The following is a 23,088-nucleotide window of genomic DNA, read 5'->3' as shown; positions in this document are numbered from 1 at the left end:
TGCCTGGCAGCCTCTTGGTTTTAATGGTATTTGCAGCATCTCCAGCTTCAGGGACTGATCCTTGTGTTTTAAATTGATTAGGATAATCCATCCCATTTCCCTTAGCAATGGCATTGGTTCAGGAACAGATGAAACATGGCTGAGCCAGCCAATGCATGGCATTCCCTGGAGATAGTCACTAGCTCAGGGGTGGTCCAAACTCCTTAGGACTGGAATTTGGTAAATTATCCAAGGTCAACATCCAGCAATAGTTTTGCTCATTTTAATTTTGCTAAGTACATTGTTTTAAAGTGCCATGTTTTATCATAATTTCATAAAAGGAAGAGCATCCCAGTAAAAAGATAGCCAATGGTCTGAAAACAAATGACAATCTTTCTCAAGAAAGGGCTGTTGTCATCTATGACATGAACATTTTCACTGCAGCAGCAGGTGAAAGCTTCATCATGGGTGGGTTCTGGACCAGCTGCATAAAATGTCATATTCTCATTCAGCGGGACTTAAGGTCTGGAAATGGGATTTTTCAACTGTACATGCATGCATGCTTCGTTGCTCAATCGTGTCCAACTCTGTGACCCTGCCAGGCAAGAACACTGCAGTGGGTCGCCATTCCCTTCTCCAGGGGATCTTCCTAACCCAGGTATCAAACCCGGGTCTCTCGCATTGCAGGCAGATTCTTTACCATCTGAGCCATCAGGGAAGCCATTTCCAGAGTATTCCTGGTAATTCTGTGACTAGCCTTGGTGGAGAATTTGTATTCTGGGAGACACTGGTATTCTTCAACTAGTGTATGCATGCCAAGTCACTTCAGTCGTGTCCAATTTTTTGCTACTCTATGGACTGTAGCCCACCATGCTCCTCTGTCCGTGAGATTCTCCAGACAAGAGAACCCACTGGAGTGGGTTGCCATGCTCTCCTCCAGGGATCTTCCTGACCCAGGGATCGAACCCACGTCTCTTACATTTCCTGCACTGGCAGACAGGTTCTTTACCACTAGTGCCACCTGGGAAGGCTATTCTTCAACGGGAACAGGGCCCTATTACCTGCTTTCCCCACAAGTATATTTCCTGTTCTCCAACCTACTTCTCTTTGCACTTTAAGCTATACTCCTTGGCCTGGTAGATTCATGAATCAGGTCTCCTCTGGCCCTTAGTTTCTAGTAACTAACATCATTTCTCTTTTTCTTGTTGCCTCAGAGATTACCAGGTTCCATTTTGATAATTGTTTTCTTATTCAGAACTACTCAGGGAAGAAAGGATGTATGAACCATTGATGAACCTCTATAAACCATTAATCACAAGCTCATAGAAAGCAAATAGTGGTATGGTTATTTTCTGAGACCTCACACATTAGGTACTTACCCTGAAAGGTGAACATCAGTTCAACCTGATCCAAAATAACTTATGATTGCAACCTTAATCAATAATTTTATCTGGATATATCATATTCTTTGGAAGGATGGGATTACATTGCATTTTGAAAACAGATTCAGTGATTCTCGTGGCCTGGTGATAATACAATTCAGCTCCCTAAATAACTGTTCAATAGTTGACACTTTCATGTTCCTTTTCCACCAGTTTCCAAGATGAAGACTTATGTTCATTTCTAGAGTTCAGCTATTGTTCCCTTTCCCTTATTCTCTCTCTAGCCCTTTTTCTCTCTCCTCCCTGCCTCTGCTACTGATATTTCTGGCATTTGTCCTTCATGCTGTTAATCTTCCCAAGGTGAGGAGATGTGATTATGTTTTGTCTCTCATTACCTAATAATGTACATTCCTGTTGGGGAGCTTTTGGGTCAGCTTTTGACTGATCCCTTGGTTTAATCAATAATGATCACGGTAGTGGAACTGGTTTCATTCTAAGCACTCAGCTTCTTTTCTCCAAAGGTTTTAGTACAGGAACTATACCTGGCAAATCCTCTGAGGCTCCATAATTCACTGAGTAGTCTGGCTTAACAAACACCTGAAAAATTCCCAAGCAAAATTTGGCTAAGGACAGAAAGAGAGAGAGCAAGTAATCTTGTGTAATGACTGCTCTATCTTTCTTCTTTGCAACAGGGAAATGACAGTACCATCTAGATTTTCTCAACCACATTCGAGTTGGGGGAAGCTCAGACCGATATTTATTTGCAGATTTAACAACCTCAGAATAGATAAGGACTCCCCTGACAGCTCGGTTAGTAAAGAATCTGCCTGCAATGCAGGAGACCCCGGTTCGATTCCTGAGTTGGGAAGATCCCCTGGAAAAGGGATAGGCTACCCACTCCAGTATGCTGGCCTAGAGAATTCCTTGAACTGTATAGTCCATGGGGTAGCAAAGAGTCAGACACGGCTGCGTGTCTTTCCCTTTCCCTTTCAGAACGGATGCCTGAAGGTGTCCCTGCTTTCATGCTGCCTTCGGGACATGACTCCTGCCAACCTCGGCAGCCCTTCTCTCACTCTTCCTCATCTGTAGAATGTGCAGCTCTAACTACTTGCAGCTCCCTGACTGTTCCATACACTTGCAGATGCAACTTCTTCTGCCTTTTTAACCTTTCCAACTTAATTCACTTGGCCAACTTTTACTAGAATCCATATTCACCATAAAACATGCTCTCCATGAAGCCTCATGAGTGTTCTTGGGTAGTTTCTGTGGGAGACACTATTCCTTGCTAACAAAAAGGTGATTTCTCTTTTTATTCTTTCAAATGGAGCCCCAAATTTGTTCAGAAATCAGGCCACAATCTCTAGTTCTTAGGAAATGAGGCTTTAGCAGCAGGTCAAGGACTATTGTGGGACCAATTTGGAGCCAAGTTGATGTAAAGAAAGGTCTGTTGAAGGGTTTCCTCTCCTTTATCAGAAGACAATATCCAAAGAGAAAGTCACTTGCCCATACACCTCCTGCCTCCTGCATTTGAAACATGCTTTTGCTGGGACAAGGGTGCCGGAACACTTTTACGCTGCTGCCATCATTTGACATTGAAAGGAAGGTCAGTAACATTGCAGAGACAGCAGCCTTAATGTCATAGAGCGACTGAGCCAAAATTTGTTGAAGCCATGGTTAGTTGGTTCTTCTGTTGTTTGCATCTGAGAGCATCCCTAACTGCTACCTTCTCTGTGTGTATACATGTGATCAATGAAGTGACCCCATCATCTCCTTAGAATCAGTTCTACCTGAGAGTGAAAACACAGTCACTATAGTAGTACTCTATCAGTGATGACAGGAAAGCATCTGTCATTGAGTGTGTTTGGACACATTTTTGTTGTTGCATAGTCACTAAGTCATGTCTGATTCTTTTGCGACCCCATGGACTGCAGCCCTCCAGGTTCCTGTGTTCATGGGATTTTCCAAGCAAGAATACTGGAGTAAGTTGCCATTTCCTTCACCTGGGGATCTTCCTGACTCAGGGATCAAACCTGTGTCTCCTGCATTGCAGGTGGCTTCTTTACCACTGAGCCATCAGGGAAGCCCAGACACATACTTACGATGCCAATAAAAATACGGCAGCTACACTGGCAAAAAAGATTCATGCTTTCATTAAGCGGTAGAATTTAATACAAACCCAAACTGACCAGGCAAATTATCTTTGCAGTGTGCCTGCATACAGAAATACAAGAAAGAAAATTTTTAGCTGAGTAGAAATAAAAAAAATTCTTGTCTAATGATTTTCAAAGTCTCACAATAAGAAGACCAAACCTCACATTATGGGAGCCAAAAATCATCCATCATCAGCTATATATGTTTCTTGGTCTATATTATTTCTGTCCCAGACACTGGAAGTCTGGACTTCTCCCAGAGAAGAGAACTGTCATCCTGTCACATGATTGCAATTGGCAAGTCTTACCAAGAAAGTTTGGCAGATTCTTAGAACAGGACTAACATATGTTTTATATATGTGTGGGTAGGTGTATATATAGCCATTCATCTACATACATATATGTATACTTATTTATTTATAAGTCTCAGTTAAAGTTAGAAAAATTAATTTAGATGCATATGGGTAAGCCACACAAATTAGCACTAGTTTTAAAGGAATTAGTATAAACCTAAAAGAAATCATTCTGATTTTTTTAAGTAAAAATGCCAATGCAAATTTTAAAAGTAGAACATTATGTTAATAACTTTTATCTTTAGGTTATTGCTCATTTATATCAATGATTCACTCACTCATTCAACAAGTGTTTATGAAATAAATTACAAAGACATATATAAAGCACAAAGTCCTTGCCCCTGAGAATCTTATGGTCTAGCAACAGACAGAAAAAAAGGAAATAGTTCATTCATTTCAATTATTTGAGAAATCATTATTGAGGATCTTCTATATCTGCCCAATGTACTGATAATATGAAGGTGAAAGGACATAGAAAATACCTGCTTTCACAGAGCTTATGTAATACTGGGGGGAGAAAAACAGTAAACACACACCATCAACGTATTATAAATTTCAGCATGCAGCAATGAAGACCCACCACAGCCAAAATAAATGAATAAATAAATCTTAAAAAAAAAAAAAAAAAAAGCAAAGAGATGGAAGCTGAGGATGCAGACAAATCTGTTGATATAAACTGTTGGCTCCGAGTAGCAGAATAGATGCAATGGCAGCAGAAGTTGAAAGAGCAGGATGAGTGGCTATACAGTTAGATGAGGATGAAGGTCTAGGCTAGGGGTCAGAAGATTTTTCTTAAGGAGCCTTCTAGTAAATATTTTAAGCTTTGCAGGCCGGAAGGCTTCTCTCACAATCACTCAGTTCTGCCTTTTTCGTGTCAAAGCAGCCATAAACAATCTGTAAGGAAATGGACACTATTGTATTCCAATAAAACTACTCACAAAAGCAGGCAGCAGACTGGATTTGGCCCATAATAAAAGGAGTAAGTAATAAAGTGAGCTTGAGCTCCTGATGATGCTTGAGGTAAGAGGCAGAAATGCAGGTCAGAATAGGTGTTTGACACCTTCCTACAGAAGGAGGATACTTTAAGATGGGAGCTGTGAAGTTACACAGTCCCAGGTTTGTCAGCCAGGGATAAGAGAAGTTGTCATGGAACCGCTGAGATAGGAAAGAAATACTAGTTTTGCTAGGGAAACTATTTTTGAGTGACCTCAGTATAATCCAGGATGGTGAATGGATCTCATTTGGAGCTAGAAGCTGGAGACTACCTCTTCTCCAGTATTCTCTGTGCTGTGGACTCCAGTGAGCTGACTCCCAATTCAAAGAGCAAGCACAAGGCAAGGCTTCATACAGGTACAAACACACTGAGCTTTTAAAGAAAGAAGATACAATCACTGGTAAATATGGGGATGGGCAAGGTTTTCTTACTCCATTCACGTCTGTATCTCCAACTCAGTCAATGAATAGGTTAACTTGGGTTCTTCAATGCTTAAAGATAATCCAGCAGCTTCCAAACAGGCAGGCTTTTAGATTTTGTTAGACATCAAATTGTATTTTTGAGGGCCTAGTGTTTTGCATCAGACTCATTTAAAGTTACTGATCAGTCACTCATTATCACAGCATTTTGAACTCAATGTATAGAAACAATTTTAAAAGATCCCTGGCCTGATAAAAAAAAGAAATGTTATCTGAAGCAATATGGATGGACCTAGAGTTCATCATGGGCTTCCCTTGTGATTCAGCTGGTAAAGAATCTGCCTGCAATGTGGGAGACCTGTGTTCGATTGCCAGGTTGGGAAAATCCCCTGGAGAAGGAAATGGCAACCCACCTCAGTACTCTTGCCTGGAGAATTCCATGGACAGAGGAGCAGGACAGGCTACAGTCCATGGAATTGCAAAATCAGACACGACTGTGCAACTAACTTTCATTTCACTTTCAGAGATTATCATACTAAGTGAAGTAAGCAAGACAGAACAAGACTAATACTATATGATGTCATTTACATGTGGAATCTAAAAAATAGCACAAATGAATTTATTTACAAGACAGAAACAGACTCACAGAATAGAAAACAGAATTAGTTACTACAGGGGAAAGTTGGGAGGGATAAATTAGGAGTACGGGATTAACAAATAAAACTACTATATATAAAATATACAATCAACAAGGATTTCCTGTATAGCACAGGGAACTATTGGGCTTCCCTAGTAGTTTCGCTGGTAAAGAATCCGTCTGCAGTGCGGGAGACTAGGGTTCCATCCTGGGTTGGGAATATCTCCTGGAGAAGTGAACAGTTACCCACTCCGGTATTCTGGCCTGGAGAAGTCAGGGATCACAAAGAGTTGGACACGACTGAATGATATTCACTTTCACTTTCAACAGGGAACTATGTTAATATCTTATAACAGCTATAATGGAAAAGAAATTAAAAAGAATATTATATGTATAGATACTGACTCACTTTATTATACCCCTGAAACTAGTACAGTATTATAACTCAGCCATACTTTTAAAAAATTCCCAGGACTGAACTTCACTGCAAATAACAAGTATCCTTTACCTAGAAATGGTCATTAGATGATCATTTCTAATGATTCTTGAACAACAGGTCTTCACCCTCATTTCTAAAAGATTTTCTAAAACTCCCAGCTCACTAACTGTACCCTACAGAACTGGACCAAACATTACTGATGCTATTGTTTTTTTGTTGGTTATTAAAACAGATTCTCCAAATCTTTAAATTCACTTCAGTCACTCAGTCGTGTCTGACTCTTAGCGACCCCACGGACTGCAGCATGCCAGGCCTCCCAGTCTATCACTAACTCCCGTAGCTTACTCAAGTTCAAGTCCGTCAAGTTGAAGATGCCATCCAACCTCATCATCCTCTGTCGTCCCCTTCTCCTCCTGCCTTCAATCTTTCCCAGCATCAGGGTCTTTTCAAGTGAGTCAGTTCTTCACATCAGGTGGCCAAAGTATTGGAGTTTCAGCTTCAGCATCAGTCCTTTCAATGAATATTCAGGATTGATTTCCGTTAGGATGGACTGGGTGGCTCTCCTTGCAGTCCAAGGGACTCTCAAGAGTCTTCTCCAACACCACAGTTCAAAAGCATCAATTCTTCGGTGCTCAGCTTTCTTTATAGTTCAACTCTCACATTCATACGTGACTACTGGAAAAACCATAGCTTTGACCAGACGGACCTTTGTAGACAAAGTAATGTCTCTGCTCTTTAATATATTTTCTACGTTGGTTATAGCTTTTCTTCCAAGGAGCAAGCATATTTTAATTTCATGGCTGCAGTCACCATCTGCAGTGATTCTGGAGCCCAAGAAAATAAAGTCTCTCACTGTTTCCATTGTTTCCCCATCTATTTGCCATGATCTTAGTTTTCTGAATGTTGAGTTTTAAGCCAACTTTTTCACTCTCCTCTCACACTTCCATCAAGAGGTTCTTTAATTCTTCTTCGCTTTCTGCCATAAGGGTGGTGTCATCTGCATATCTGAGGTTACTGATCTTTCTCCTCGCAATCTTGATTTCAGCTTGTGCTTCATCCAGCCTGGCATTTTGCATGATGTACTCTGCATATAAGTTAAACAAGCAGCGTGACAGTATACAGCCTTGATGTACTCCTTTCCTGATTTGAAACCAGTCTGTTGTTCCATGTCCATTTCTAACTGTTGCTTCTTGACCTGCATACAGATTTCTCAGGAGGCAGGTCAGGTGGTAGGGTATTCCCATTTTTAAGACTTTTCCACAGTTTATTGTAATCCACGCAGTCAAAGGCTCTGGCGTAGTCAATAAAGCAGATGTTTTTCCAAAACTCTCTTGCTTTTTTGATGATCCAGCAGGTGTTGGCAATTTGATCTCTGGTTCCTCTGCCTTTTCTAAATCCAGCTTGAACATCTAGAAGTTCACAGTTCATGTACTGTTGAAGCCTGGCTTGGAGAAGTTTGAGCATTACTTTGCTAGTATGTGAGATGAGTGCAATTGTGCAGTACTTTGAACATTCTTTGGCATTGTTTTCTTTGCAATTGGAATGAAAACTGACCTTTTCCAGTCCTGTGGCCACTGCTGAGTTTTCCAAATTTGCTGGCATATTGAGTGCAGCACTTTTACAGCATCATTTTTTAGGATTTGAAATAGCTCAACTGGAATTATATCAACTCCACTAGCTTTGTTCCTAGTGATGACTTCGCATTCCAGGATGTCTGGCTCAAAGTGAGTGATCACATCATGATTATCTGGGTCATGAAGATCTTTTTTGTATAGTTCATCTGTGTATTTTTGCCACCTCTTCTTAATATCGTCTGCTTCTGTTAGGTCCATACCATTTCTGTCCTTTCTTGTGCTCATCTTTGCATGAAATGTTCCCTTGGTATCTCTGATTTTCTTGACGAGATCTCTAATCTTTGCCATTCTATTATTTGCCACTGTTTCTTTCAATTGATCACCGAGGAAGGCTTTCTTATCTCTCCTTGCTATTCTTTGGAACTCTGAATTCAAATGGGTATCTGGTCCCATCACTTCATGGCAAATAGATGGGGAACCGTGGAAACAGTGGCAGACTTTATTTTTTTGAGCTTCAAAATCATTGCAGATGATGACTGAAGCCATGAAATTCAAACATGCTTAACTCCTTGGGAGAAAAGTTATGACCAACCTAGATAGCATATTAAAAAGCAGAGACATTACTTTGCCAACTAAGGTCTGTCTAGTCAAGGCTATGGTTTTTCCAGTAGTCATGTATGTATGTGAAAGTTGGACTATAAAGAAAGCTGAGCACCAAAGAATTGATGCTTTTGAACTGTGGTGTCGGAGACGTCTCTTGAGCGTCCCTTGGACTGCAAGGAGATCCAACCAGTCTATCCTAAAGGAAATCAACCCTGAATATTCATTGGAAGGACTGATGATGAAGCTGGAACTCCAATACTTTGGCCACCTGATGCAAAGAACTGACTCAATGGGAAAGACCCTGATGTTGCAAAAGATTGAAGGCAGGAGGAGAAGGGGACGGCAGAGGATGAGATGGTTGGATGGCATCTTCCACTCAATGGACATGAGTTTGAGTAAACTCCAGGAGTTGGTGATGGACAGGGAGGCCTGTTGTGCTACAGGCATGGGGTTGCAAAGATTCAGAGATGACTGAGCAACTGAACTGAACTGAACTTTCTTTTTTCCTTTGCCTTTCACTTCTCTTCCTTCACTTCTCAGCTGTTTGCAAGGCCTCCTGAGACAACCATTTTGCCTTTTTGCATTTCTTTTTCTTGGGGGTGGTCTTGATCACTGCCTCTTGTACAATGTCATGAACCTCTGTTTATAGTTCTTCAGGCACTCTATCAGATCTAATCCCTTGAATCTCTTTATCACTTCCACTGTATAATCGTAAGGAATTTGATTTAGGTCATACCTGAATGGTCTAGTGGTTTTCCCTACTTTCTTCAATTTAAGTCTGAATTTGGCAATAAGGAGTTCATGATCTGAGCCACAGTCAGTTTGCAGTCTTATTTTTACTGACTGTATAGAGCTTCTCCATCTTAAGCTGCAAAGAATATAATCAATCTGATTTCAGTACTGACCATCTGGTGATGTTCATGTGTAGAGTCTTGTGTTGTTGGAAGAGGGTGTTTGCTATGACCAGTGCGTTCTCTTGGCAAAGCTCTATTAGTCTTTGTCCTGCTTCATTCTGTACTCCAAGGCCAAATTTGCCTGTTTACTCCAGATGTCTCTTGACTTCCTACTTTTGCATTCCAGTCCCCTATAGTGAAAAGGACATCTTTTTTGAATATTAGTTCTGGAAGTTCTTATAGGAGTTCATAGAACCGTTCAACTTCAACTTCTTCAGCATTACTGGTCAGGGTATAGACTTGGATTACTGTATATTGAATGGTTTGCCTTGGAAATGAACAGAGGTCATTCTGTCATTTTTGAGATTTCATCCAAGTACTGCATTTTAGACTCTTTTGTTGACTATGAGGGCTGCTCCATTTCTTCTAAGGGATTCTTGCCCACAGTAGTAGATATAATGGTCATTTGATTTAAATTCACTGATTCCAGTCCATTTTAGTTTACTGATTCCTAAAGTGTCGATGTTCACTCTTGCCATCTCCTGTTTGACCACTTCCAATTTGCCTTGATTCATGGACCTAACATTCCACGTTCCTATGCAATATTGCTCTTTACAGCATTGGACTTTACCTCCATTACCGGACACATCCACAACTGGGTGTGGTTTTTGCTTTGGCTCCGTCTCTTCATTCTTTCTGGAGTTATATCTCCACTGATCTCCCATAGCATATTGGGCACCTACCAACCTAGGGAGTTCATCTTTCAGTGTCCTATCTTTTTGCCTTTTCATGCTGCTCATGGGGTTCTCAAGGCAAGAATACTGAAGTGGTTTGCCATTCCCTTCTCCAGTGGACCACATTTTGTCAGAACTCTCCACCATGACCCGTCCATCTTGGGTGGCCCTACAGGGCATGGCTCAGTTTCACTGAGTTAGACAAGGCTGTGGTGCATGTGATCAGTTTGGTTAGTTTTCTGTGATTGTGGTTTTCATTCTGTCTGCCCTCTGATGGATAAGGATAAGAGGCTTATGGAAGCTTCCCGATGGGAGAGACTGACTGGGGGGAGATTGGGCCTTGTTCTGATGGGCGGAGCCATGCTCAGTAAATCTTTAATCCAATTTTCTGTTGATGGGCGGGGCTGTGTTCCCTCCCTGTTGTTTGACCTGAGGCCAAACTACGGTGGAGGTGATGAAGATAATGTGACCTCCTTCAAAAGGTCCCAGCATGCACTGCTGCACTCACTGCCCCCAACCCTGCGGCAGGCCACAGCTGACCCACGCCTCTGCTGGAGACTCCTGGACACTCATGGGCAAGTCTGGGTCAGTCTCTCATGGGGTCACTGCTCCTTCTCCTGGGTCCTGGTGCACAAGGTTCTGTCTGTGCCTCCAAGAGTCTATTTCTCAGTCCTGTGTAAGTTCTGGCAGCTCTATGAAGGGGTTAATGGCGACCTCCTCCAAGAGGGCTTATGCCACGCCCAGGTCTGCTGCACCCAGAGCCCCCGCCCCTGTGGGCGGTCCACTGCTGACCCGTACCTTTGCAGGAGACACCCAAATACAAATCTGGCTCAGTCTCTGTGGGGTCACTGGGTCCTGGTATGATTAAATTATTCCCTGATAATAAGCCAGGTTGCACTTTATAAGGAGAAATTAACTCTTTAGGACCCCAGAGTGTAATATGTTGTACCTTGCTAGTAATCTAAAGGTATCTATTGTGCTTCTTAATAGTAAGCTGGGCCCTAGGATACTGGTTTATTGCTTATAACTTGTAAGGTTTCTGTTTTATCGATGACAAAAGAGATGGTACATATTTCACATGATCTTAGTGAAGAAAACCACAAAAAATGGTTTGGTTCAATTAAAGTACATTGGTGTGAAAACCTATCTTTTTTCTTTATTTAAACCATTTCTTTTATATTTTCTTTTGAACTTTTTATTTTATATTGGGGTATAGCCAATTAACAATGTTGTGACAGTTTCAGGTGAACAGCGAAGGGACTCAGCTATACATATATATGTATCCATTCTCCTCCAAACCTCCCTCCTATCCAGGCTGCCACATAACCTTAAGCAGAGTTTCATGTGCTATACAGGGTCCTTGTTGGTTATCCATTTTAAATATAGCAGTTAAACCATTTCTTCCTTATAGGAAATACATATTGTAAGCAAAGACATTTCGTGGTGAATTAAATAAAATTTGACATTTGTTTAGTGATTATTATATGCAAAGTCTTGAAGAAACAAAGCCTTACATATTCTTGGTTTATTTAGGTACATTTATATAGCACCAGTATTTGAGATTAAGAAAAATCAACAATTTAGGAAGAATATGTTATATATTAATAAATGAATTATGCAAATAATAATAGCAGTTCCCAATTACTAAACTTCCACTATTTCTCAACATTATAGTAATAATTTTATATGCATTAATTTACTTACTTCTCATTATAACCCTAAGGGGTAGCTATTGGTATCCCATCTTAAAGACAAGTAAATTATGACCAACAGCTAGTAAGTGTCAGAGCTGAGTTTCAAAATTAGATCCATTTGACTGCAAAGCCCTTGATCTTAATCTGTATCTCATTATGCTTCAAAAACACACATTTTAGGCTGGGTAGAATCAATAAGTAAAAGCCGGTTATTGTAGGATATGGATTTTTGCCACTCTTGACAGACAGAAAGATGTGACATTTCTACTGCTGGCAATAGGTCTTCAAGAGTTCCCCTTAAAAATGCAAATCTGTACTCCTAGAAGGATAACATAGTAAGAAAATAAACATTTTTAAGCTCTTAACATGTGTGTCCTTGCAAAATCTTAGAAGAATGGGACAAAGGGCAGATAAGTTTTGATAAGGTTGAGGAGTGACAGGTATGGAATAAGGAAGGAGCAAGCCTGAGCAGGGGTTTTGGGAGCAGTACCACCAGGAAACAGGGAAGCATGAAAGAACGGGAGTAGGGGGGTGGATGGTGTGTGTTGTGGGGCTCCTAACCAGGGACAAGAGAAGAGAACATCTAAGACAAGATTTTATAGCTCCATAATTTGCACTAGGCCAATACTGCTGCTTCTATTAAAAAATTCAACAGCATTACATTAGCAAGTATGATAAAATTGACTTGTATGAATTAAAAAACTATAGTAGTTGCTTTAAGCAATGACTGAGTTATAATTGCTATTGTCAAAGAGCTTATAATCAAAGAAGCATTTTTTCCCTCTTTCACACCTATTTGCTCCACCATTCTTTACATAATATCAGATGTTACCCATAATCTCTTGCAACATGATTCTGAATTAGTCTTATACACAGAATAGGGATGCTAAAAAAATTGATTGCTAATTAGTTCTGTTGCTTCTTTTCACTGCAGTCATATTCTTAAGTTAGTATACTCGTCAATATATGACTCATTCACAAAACTTAACTGCAGTTTTAGTTAAATATCTAGTTATCATCATTGTAATGCTAATAATTATAAGGATGATGATGATGATGATAATAATAATAATAATAATAAACTGGAGTGGTTCTAGGGTTAGAAATGTGAGTCTAAAAATGCTATCTTCATGATCCGCGTTTATCCTACATCAATAATTTTGCATCAAATTTGCTCAATTTCAAATCAAAAATAGATTTTTCTGTCAGCAAAGACTAGGCTTATATCTGAAAATCAAGCACAGCTTGTACATCATCATTAACCATAAAGGCTCTGAAATCAGAACCTAGCTGCCAATTTTGTTGATGATGCATAAGATGAAATCGAGTACAGCTGGCTCTTCTGTCCCATGCTAGCTCTGCAGTACTGACATTAGTGAAAAATCTGTTTGTTTTTTGTTTCAGGAAATTAAATAGCTATGACTAAAATGAAGCAGAGGGAACAGATATATCTGAGCAATAAACAGGTGCTATTTTTATTTTTAAGTTTATTTCACTTCCATTAGGTGCAACACTACTTTGACAAATTGCAATGACCTCAAAGAAAATATGTGAATCTTAAAAAAGAAAAAAAAAACTAGAGGAGCCCCTTTATTGATAAATGAGAACCAAATCACACAAATAATTTATAATTTAAAATTCACCATAAGTAAATATAATTCTCTTAATGATTATTCCTCCTAATAGAGTGTCTATGGGCTGATTACACCTTCAAAAAGGAGATTTTATTTCCTGACATGTCAACTGCCTTAGTAGAATAGGCACTTCATGATTTAGGCTCAAGGTGAGTAACTTAGTGGTGGAGAAATAAACCAATTTCTAAATATTTCCTTAAAATGAGGAAGTGAGAGAATTTTCAATGAGGCAATATTAAGTTAAAGGCATAAAACTTATTTCCAAATCCCTAAATTTATTGGAAGCTTGTTGAATCAAGGAGATCCTTATCCTCTTTTTCCAGGCAAGCATTAAATATGCTGTGCCAGTGTGGGGTGGAAGTAAGGACTGAACACACTCATTAACTGCCAACACTTCAGGAAATCCGGAGAAAGAAATCTTTTTAAAGATACATACACAAGGATGGGGGGAAGGGACAGTTAGGGAGTTTGGGACTGGCATGTACACTCTGCTATATTTAAAATGGATAACCAACAAGGACCTACTGTATAGCACAGGGAACTCTGCTCAATGTTATGTGGCAACGTGGATGGGAGAGGGTGTAGGGGGAGAATGGATACATATGTGCATAGGGCTGAGTCCCTTCTCCTGAAACTATTACAACATTGTCAATTGGCTATATACCCCAATGACAGCAATATACTTTTGAAAACTGGAAAATAGGTGAATGAAATCTGACAGACTTAGCAGATCTCAAAGAGAGGAAACTAAGTTAGTAAGGGAGAAAGCCGATAAACACCCCCATTGACATAACAGAATCTTCCAAAAAATGACAGCCCTAGGGAATTCTGAAACTGAAAGTGAAGGAGGGCCGGTCTCCTGGAGGATTGGGTGAAAGCTGACCGAGGAGCAGTTCTCTCTGTGAATTCCTTTTCAAACTGAGGCCAAAGGAAGAGTGACTCTCCTCACTTTGGAATAAGCCCCTCGTGTTATTTTAGACTTATAGAGGCCAGGCACAGTTGAAGACCTAATAGTCTATTGAAAACATCCCTTCAAGTCCCTTCTCCACTCAGCTCCCAGGACACTGGCAGCCAAATCTTGACCCTCCACCAAGCAGAAAGGTGGACTTTTCCCGAATACCTGGCCATTCCACCTGGAAAGATCTAAAACTATCGCTAACCAGGATACCCAACAAATAGTCTTTCCAGATCACCTTGCAGTAAAGCTCAGATCAGTGAGTTCCATATGGGTGTATGCATTCAGAGCTCCCAACCAGCTTTTAGTCTTTCATTCTCAACTGGAAGCAGAAAATCGAGGATTATAAGACATCTGAGAAAATCTCTAATGCAGAGGGGATAGGGGACTTGGGGAAGGAAGGAATAGGAGTTGTAATTTAATGGGTACAGAGTTTTAGTTTAGGAAGATGAGAAAATTCTAGAGGTGAATGGTAGTGATATTTGCACAACAATGTGAACTTAATGCCACTGCACCGTACACCTAATATTGGTTAAAATGATAAATCTATGTTATATATATTTTGCAATCATAAAAATAAATAGAAAAATTTAGTTTATGAGACTGTCGAAATACAACAGAAACAAAATTAAATAAAAACAAGTAGAAAAGTGATAAGAAATTAAAGCACGAGACCAGGAGATCTAACGTATAACATATAATGAAGATATTTCCAGAAATGGAGAAAAAAGAAAACATACAAGAGGAAATCATTAGTGAAATAATCCAAGAAAATGCCCCATAACTGTAAGACATTAACTTCCAAATTGAAAGGCCTATTCAGTGTTCAAGATGACGGATGAAAACAGAATCACATCAAAGCATTAACACTGGAAAATTTTAGAATAACGAAGACAAACGAAAGATGACCAAAGTTTCCGGAGAGGAAAATATCAGGTCAAGAATCACAACAGTGTTTCATTTCTTAACAGTAAGACTGGGACTGGAGCAACGACTTTAAATTTCTGAAAAAAAAGCATTTCCCACCTAAAACTGTATTATCAGCCAAACTGTTAATTAGATTACAAGAAAGAATAAAGAGATTGTCAGAAATGTAGGATCTTTAAAAATTTACCTCCTAGACACTCTTGCTCTGAGACTACTGGAAGATATACTCTGAGAGAAAGAAAATGTATGTTGACAGGGAGGAGAATTTGGGAGAGAACACTAAGGGAAGAGGACTACGTGGGCAGAGAGAACAGAGAATCCAACACAGAAAAAGGGCAGAGAAGCCCTAGATAAGAGTATAGGTTTACAGGGCCCGTAGTTATATGGGTCACCATACGCACAAGTCAAACACCATACTAGATCAGTTAGTACTGTCAAACTCCTTAGACAGTTTTTGGCTGAGGACAGTGCAAGGCTCTTTATTCCATATGCTTCCTTCCCTCCACGCAGAACAGCTGTGCACAGATAAAAGTGGTAGAATTACTCTAAATGCTGATGGTGCATGAGGCATTAAAAGAATATGTCCCTGAATTAAATGGTTACACTGAATGCTGTCAGCCATATTAGCAAGAGTCTTATGATCTCTGCAGACTACAATTTAGAAGAAAATATGTATTTGCCTAAATACATTAAATTCTCTCACGTGGACATTCTCCTGCATAGGAGTCTGTACATGTGTGTGCTAGGTGTGAGTAAGTCTCTGAAGGGATATACAAGAAGCTGATGACATATTCGTTTCTGGGGAAAGGAAGTGTGGGGTTGGGCAAAGAGGGTATGAGGAAAACTTACTTTTCAAGATTTATCCTTTCATTCCTTTTGAATTTTTATCACAATTCAAAAAAATGAATAAATTACATGCTTTAAAAATTTATAGTTTTAAGCAAGAAATTCAATGTCTAGGAGTTTATAACAAAGAAATCTCTATCCTTAAAGCAAATGATGTAGGTACAGGGATTTCTTTGTGTTAGCAAAACTTTAGAAACAGCTTACATATAAATTTACTAGGTACTGATAAAATAAATTATGTATCTTCCTGCAAGGGAATAGTGTGCAACCAGAAAAAAGTAAAACCTCTTTATGTACTGATACAATACTATCTCCCAAATAAGCTGTTAAGAGAAAACAGATAAGAAACATACTTAAACAAATGTCCCGACTCACATTTGGTTGTATACATGTAGACTACCTCTGGGAGAAAACACAAACATTTTAAAACATTGGTTTAGCCTGAACTTCATGGCAGGGGAACAGGGACAGAAATTATTCTCTGGATGTAATTTTGTACCTTTTGAATTTTGAGCCATTTGAATATATTACCTTTGAAAACCAAATGGAATTATAGTTTTGAAAATGTGGGGCATTTTTAAATAGCCTAGATTCTTTTCATCTCAATTCTTCCTTTTTTCCCTATTGCAAAGCCAGTATGAGATCTTTCATCTAATAATAACACTCTGGTTGTAGTTCTGCAATGTTTAAGAAATGAAATCTGTTACTCCTGCTGGGATCAGAAGAGTTGTCAGCATATGTGGGCAGCAGTGGGTGAAGAAGAGCTTTTGGATTTAAGGCATATAAACTAAATATCAAAGTTGAATGTATTATAACAATATTGTTAATATAGGAGAAATTTTATACCAATGTCACTTATGAAGACATCAGTGATATACTTCTCTAAGATACAGATAGACCATTCAAGACAGACCAAAGGGACGGTGCTGGTGGCCCAGTGGTTAGGAATCCACCTTCCAAAGCAGGGACACAGGTTCGATCCCTGGTCAGGGAACTAAGATCTCACATGCCGTGGGGCAACTACCTAGCCTGAGCTCTCCAGCACCTATGCAAAGTTAGAGTACTGCAACAAAGACACAGCATAGTAAAAAACAAAAACAAAAACAAAAAAAGACCAAAGATAGGAAAGGAGAGGAATAATGGGAGCTCCAGACTGGATTTCAAAGCTATGTCTGGGTCCCTTTTCAATAGTATGACTTATTGAGATAGAGGAGCATATTTTGTTTCCTCCTTCCTCCTCCACGTGTTTATAAACCATCACGCATATTAGAAATGTGGGTATGAATTTAACTCCATAGAAGACTTTTGAAAATGCTATAAATAACTAACTTCCAGGAAATTAAGTGAGCTTTGTGTATACGAAAAGCCCCAGATGTAATGTGATAAAGACAAGATGCAGTGGTAAAGATCCTTGTGTCCCCAAATTGGTCTATTTGTATTCAAAATCTGCATTCAAAGACCCCACCATGGTCTCTAGCACAGCCCACATTACCATCTATAGATTCATCTAGGACCAAAAATGGGCTTCCCTGGTAGCTCAGACAGTAAAGCATCTGCCTACAATGCAGGAGACCTGGGTTCAATCCGTGGGTTGGGAAGATCCCCTGGAGAAGGAAACGGCAACCCACTCCAGTATTCAAGCCTGGAAAATCCCATGGACCGAGTAGCCTGGTGGGCTACAGTCCATGGAGTCGCAAAGAGTTGGACACGACTGAGCGACTTCACTTCACTTCAGGACCAAAATTATTTGATGAGGTTATGGAATTATCTAAAAAAGACTTTGACTATATGAACATTTACTTTCCTAAACAAAACTGACAGATTTTCCAAGACATCACATCAAGCTTCTACTGTGCTGCCATCTGTCTCAATACTGAAAATCTGAGTAATCTTTAAGTGGGTAAATCTTTAAATGAAATCCTCTTAGCATGACAAATGACTCTAATGGTATCTCTTAATGAACAAATGGCTACCAGCTTGAAAAACCTATGTCTCTGAAAGAAAAGTGCAACTTTCAATAGAAATCCCAAGGACAGTAAACAAGCAGAAAGAAGGCTTTTACTGGAGGTATTGGCCAAGCACTGGGGAAGGTCAAGGGCCAACACTCTTTAGAAAGACAACCATGGCAGTCCTATGGGTCATGTGGAGCAGAACCTGACTGGGGCAAGGAAGCCACTAGTGGTAGGAAACAATATAGGCAGCTGTTGTCAGAATTCAAGTAAAAAATGATAAAAGGTGAAGGAAGAGAGAGGAAATAGACTTTGAGGGGAAGGAAATGGGGGTGAGGGGATACAATGTTTAGAGTTAGAAGGGACAAGAAGCTCAGACAGCTTTGGCAAAGAAAGTTTCTGCCCCCCTCTCCTGAGTTGTCTGTGCACCCACAGCTCTTTCAGGGCCTTGTTCTCTTTGGCCTTCAGAGGCCGCCATTCACGTGCCTGCTACTTGCCAGATGTTGGGATCACAACCCTGGCCTCAGAGAAGTGCCATGTGCAGAAGGTCATATTTTGCGGTGCTCTTCTTTGCTCTGATTGTCCCATACTCCCCAGCCCCCACCACCACTCAAGTCTGTGCAGATGTTAATAATGACTGAAGGTGAAAAGCAAACGAAAGAAATGACAACATAAAGGATAGATTACAAACTGTTCATGAAATAAAGCTTTCCAACAGTTTAAAGGAAAAGAGCAATAAAAAGCTTACCACTTACAAAGAGACCCCCTTAAGAGCACACCCCGATTCCTAGCCTTGCTTCCGAGCCTCAAGTTCCACGGTAATTGACTCTCCTCTTAGAAAATGTGGTGCTGGTGCTTAGTTGTGCCCGACTCTTTGTGACCCTTTGGGCTATAGCCCACTAGGTTCCTCTGTCCAGGGGATTCTCCAAGCAAGAATACTGGAGGGGGCTGCCGTCTTCCTGACTCAGGTATCAAACTCACACCTCCTGTGTCTCCTGCCTTGCAGGCGAATTCTTTACCCACCGAACCATTGGGGAGTGCGGGGGAGTGCCTGTCTTCAGGTCTCTGTACTACACGTCTTTACCATGGTTTGCCCTACTCACGGTAGTTTAATTTCATGAAAGATCCAGCCCTCTCTACAATCAATGCAACCCACAGGATATTATTATATTTGTATATTTGTAGCAACACCATTCCCAAGCCTGAGTTGAGCATTATGAAATAACACTATAGCAGGCCTCTAACAGCACAGCCCCTTGTAGAGTTTACATTTCAACTTGTGTCCACTGGTAGCAGTGAAGATTTGCCACCTTATTCTTCTTGGTCATCCACTGAATTCTCCATAAGCATACCACCCAAAGGCAACTAATAATTATCAAAGACAATTCATATTAAAGAAGAGAAAAATTTCCCTAAATATACCATAATCTGCACCGAGTCTACCTTAAATGGAGATAACCGGCTACATTTTTATTCAGTTATGCTGATTCTCACTTTGTTCATCCTCCTGCTTCTAACCATGCCCAGATTCCTATAGGTCTGTAAGAAACAGGATGCATCACAGTAACCTTTTCAAGTGACAGCAACTCCCTTCCTACACAAAGATGTTGAAATCATGGAATTATTAAAGAGTATAGATATAAATGTCATGTGTTTGTGTGTGTGTGTGTGCAAAGTGAGTGGAGGTCTTTTTCCAGGTATAATTAACTTGGCTTTTTTAAGTATCCGATTTCATTTGCTATTTGAACTAATGTTTTGGTTCTTGGCTATACTAAAATATTCTGTAATCACAAATATTGCATAGTTCTAGGGAGCAAACAGACAAGCACGGGGTATAAAATACTTAAAGGAAAAGAACGTCTTAAATTTAAAAAAGAGAAGCAACTTAGCCAAAGTTTAAAAAGTGAGAATTCTTAAACTTTGGAATATATGGTCACAATTTGCTCAAGAATAAAGAATGCTATCATGTGATGGGTTTCAATAAAATTTAACCTTTCAGTCTCTTAGAATTTATAACTTTGCTATTCCTGTTACTATGGTAAATGTTTTCATTCACAAGGATAAGGTGGACTCTAAAATCTCAACTATAAAAATGGATGACTATTTCTGCTTCCACATTCATTTATTTAATGTAGTCTATGATTTCCACTATTTACAAATAACTGTAGATAGCCTAATGGCCAGGTCCTAAAAATTTCAAGATAAATTAGAGAGAATTTTTGCCCTTATAGAGGTCAATTTAAGAGGGGAGATAGAGAAATAAACAAAATATTGAATATGGGTCACAATAGAAAGATGTACAGAGTATGATAAGTAACTGATCAATTTTAGAGTGTGTAGGTTGGAGGTGTAGGGAACATGGCAGTGTTGGTGTCAGGAAATATTTCACAGAAGCTAAAGCCCTTGAACTAAGTATTGAAGGATAGACAATATGGGAAGTTCATTCCAGCCTGAGCAAAGAGCTTGTGCAAAGGTACTAATACATGAAGCAACACAGGTAACATGGGGAACCAGTCTTAATTGACTAGGAGAGGGAGCTGAGGCTGGGTGCATCAACAAGTAAAGAGGTGGGAGATACACAGGGACCAAAAAGGTTGCTGTGTTTCCGGTCTCCAGCTTCTACCACTAAACTCTGTTGTGATGGTAGAAGGGTTTAATGTCTCTGCGACAAGAAGAGTCTCATCCTCCCTGGAGTTAGTTGCTCAGTCATATATGACTCTTTGTGACCCCATGGACTGTAGCCCGCCAGGATCCTCTGTCCATGGAATTTTCCAGGCAAGAATACTGGAGTGGGTAGCCATTCCCTTCTCCAGGGGATCTTCTTCACCCAGGGACTGAACCCAGGTCTTCTGCATTGCAGGCAGATTCTTTACCTTCTGACCTCCCAGGGAAAGAGGTTTAACCCAAAATGGGCATTCTTATTTGATTTTGACATGCCACTCCCTGTGTGACAATACAAAATGCTCCCTTCTCCCTGCCCAGTAACAGTAACATAAAAAATTATATCTTATGTGTATTCATCAATATTAGTCATCAGGTAAGTTCTGTATGTACTATGTCCCAGCACTAAGGCCTTGAACAGGTAGGTAAGGTAAGTATTAGAGACAAGTATATCTCTTTCCAATTCAGATGGCAGAAAATTCAGTCCCAACTGGCTGTAGCTAAAAGAGAACTGATTTACTCACATGAGAATCTGATGGGTCTCATGAGCTTCAGGAACAGCTTGATCCAGGCTCAAATGTCTTGAACTCCCAATTCCCCTCCATCTCTTGGATCCATTTTCTGTGTCAGCTGCATTTGCTAGCAGACTCCTTTGCCTGTGGTGGCAGTTTTCATTTTTTCATGTTGAAGTCCTAAGAACAAAAAAAAAGGAGAGATCATTCCTGGTGGCTCCCACACATATCCTGACTGTCCTTGTGGCTATTTGGGGTGCTGATTGGCCAACGTAAGGAAGGACTAAGGTAAGCACTGGTACAGATGATTGAGGTCCAGGTGGTATTTGTGTGATGATTCATCTGCCATGACACATCTGGATACTAGAACCATGACCTCAGGGGACTTGTTTGCCGTCTACCCCAGATTCTGTACTTCCACAGCTCCTCCAGTATCAGCTCCCAGCTCCTTGTCTCTTCCTCAGGAAACATGGATCACTGTTTCTCTCTCCCCATGTATGTGCCTGTGGGCAGCCTCTTCCTACTTTCAAGGAAACACTATCCCCCTCTGAAGCTCCTTCAGGATATTGAGTCCTGTCCGGAAACCCTTTTCCCTGAGAATTTAGGATTCTATAAAACAAAGCCAGAAGCATGCATATATTACTTTTGCCTTTCTTTTTTCTATGTCTTGGGACAGTGAACATTTAGCAGGAGACCTGCTTACAGACGTGAGAAGGGAAGAGAGAAGCAATAGCAGAAAATATAAGGAGGGAAAAAAAGTGTAAACATAATTTAGATTTCAAAATATTATCCCAAGGACTCACTCACATGGCATTTCCAATTGGTAATACAGAAAGTTCTGGGTTTTTTCCTTTCCTTCTCTCCCCTTCCTTTCTCTCTCTGATATGAGCAAACAGACAGACCACTGGCAAATAAGCTGGTAAATGAGTAGCCCTTATATAGAACGCGTGATGTAATTGTCCTGACAGGTATTACATGCTACTTTTCTTTTTAGGATGGAATTTATATATCAGTCTCAGCTAAGTATAGCTCCAGTCTGACTAATACAAACTTATAATATTTTGTGTTTATAGTTTTGAATATTGTGACCACGGAAAATTGATTTTTTTTAAATGTGTTGGGTTTCTGCCTTTTTGAGGACTGAATCCTTCATTAGCACTTCTAAATAGCACATTTAAAATAAAGAATTTCCAAAAAAATAAATAAATAAAAAAAATAAAGAATTTCCAGCAAAAGAAAATCAAGGAGTAACAGAGTTTTTCATGTATACCATTGATGCCTTTCAACAGGACGTACAGAGTCAGGCTCCAAACAGAAACTGCTCTAACAAGTCAACACAGGGAGAATTTAACTTAAAGAATTTGTAAAAACAGGTGATGAAAGGGAGAAGAGAGCCCCCAAAGAAGGCAGTGACTCTAGGATAAAACAACTATCCTAAAAAAATAGGATAAAACAACTATAATTCTTATCCTAAAATATAGGATAAAACAACTATAATTCTTAACTGAAAGGAATAAAGGGAAAAGCCAATGTTACTGGAGCCCAGGGTCAAGGGTCACAGGGCATTTGGGCTTCCCTGGTGGCTCAGAGAGTAAAGAATCTGCCTGCAATGCAGGAGACAAGTTCGATCCCTGGGTTGGGAAGATCCCCTGGAGAAGGGAATGGCTACCCACTCCAGTATTCTTGCCTGGAGAATTCCGTGGACAGAGGAGCCTGGCAGGCTACAGTCCATGGGGTCACAGATTCAGACAGG

The 23,088-nt window shown here is 40.0% G+C and overlaps 1 protein-coding gene across 1 annotated transcript in view; it reads right to left on the bottom strand.

Annotated features, from left to right (window-relative positions):
- The window catches only part of GPD2 (glycerol-3-phosphate dehydrogenase 2), a 230,765-nt gene that overhangs the window by 203,269 nt on the left and 4,408 nt on the right, over positions 1-23,088 (bottom strand). Inside the window, exon 2 of the mRNA XM_065931560.1 lies at positions 21,348-21,515. The gene's annotated coding sequence lies outside the window, so the exon portion shown is untranslated. The remainder of the gene's footprint in view (positions 1-21,347; positions 21,516-23,088) is intronic.

This window comes from Muntiacus reevesi, chromosome 3 (genome assembly GCF_963930625.1).
Source record: "Muntiacus reevesi chromosome 3, mMunRee1.1, whole genome shotgun sequence".
Taxonomy (NCBI): domain Eukaryota; kingdom Metazoa; phylum Chordata; class Mammalia; order Artiodactyla; family Cervidae; genus Muntiacus; species Muntiacus reevesi.
This window is presented reverse-complemented; position numbering and strand designations above follow the sequence as displayed.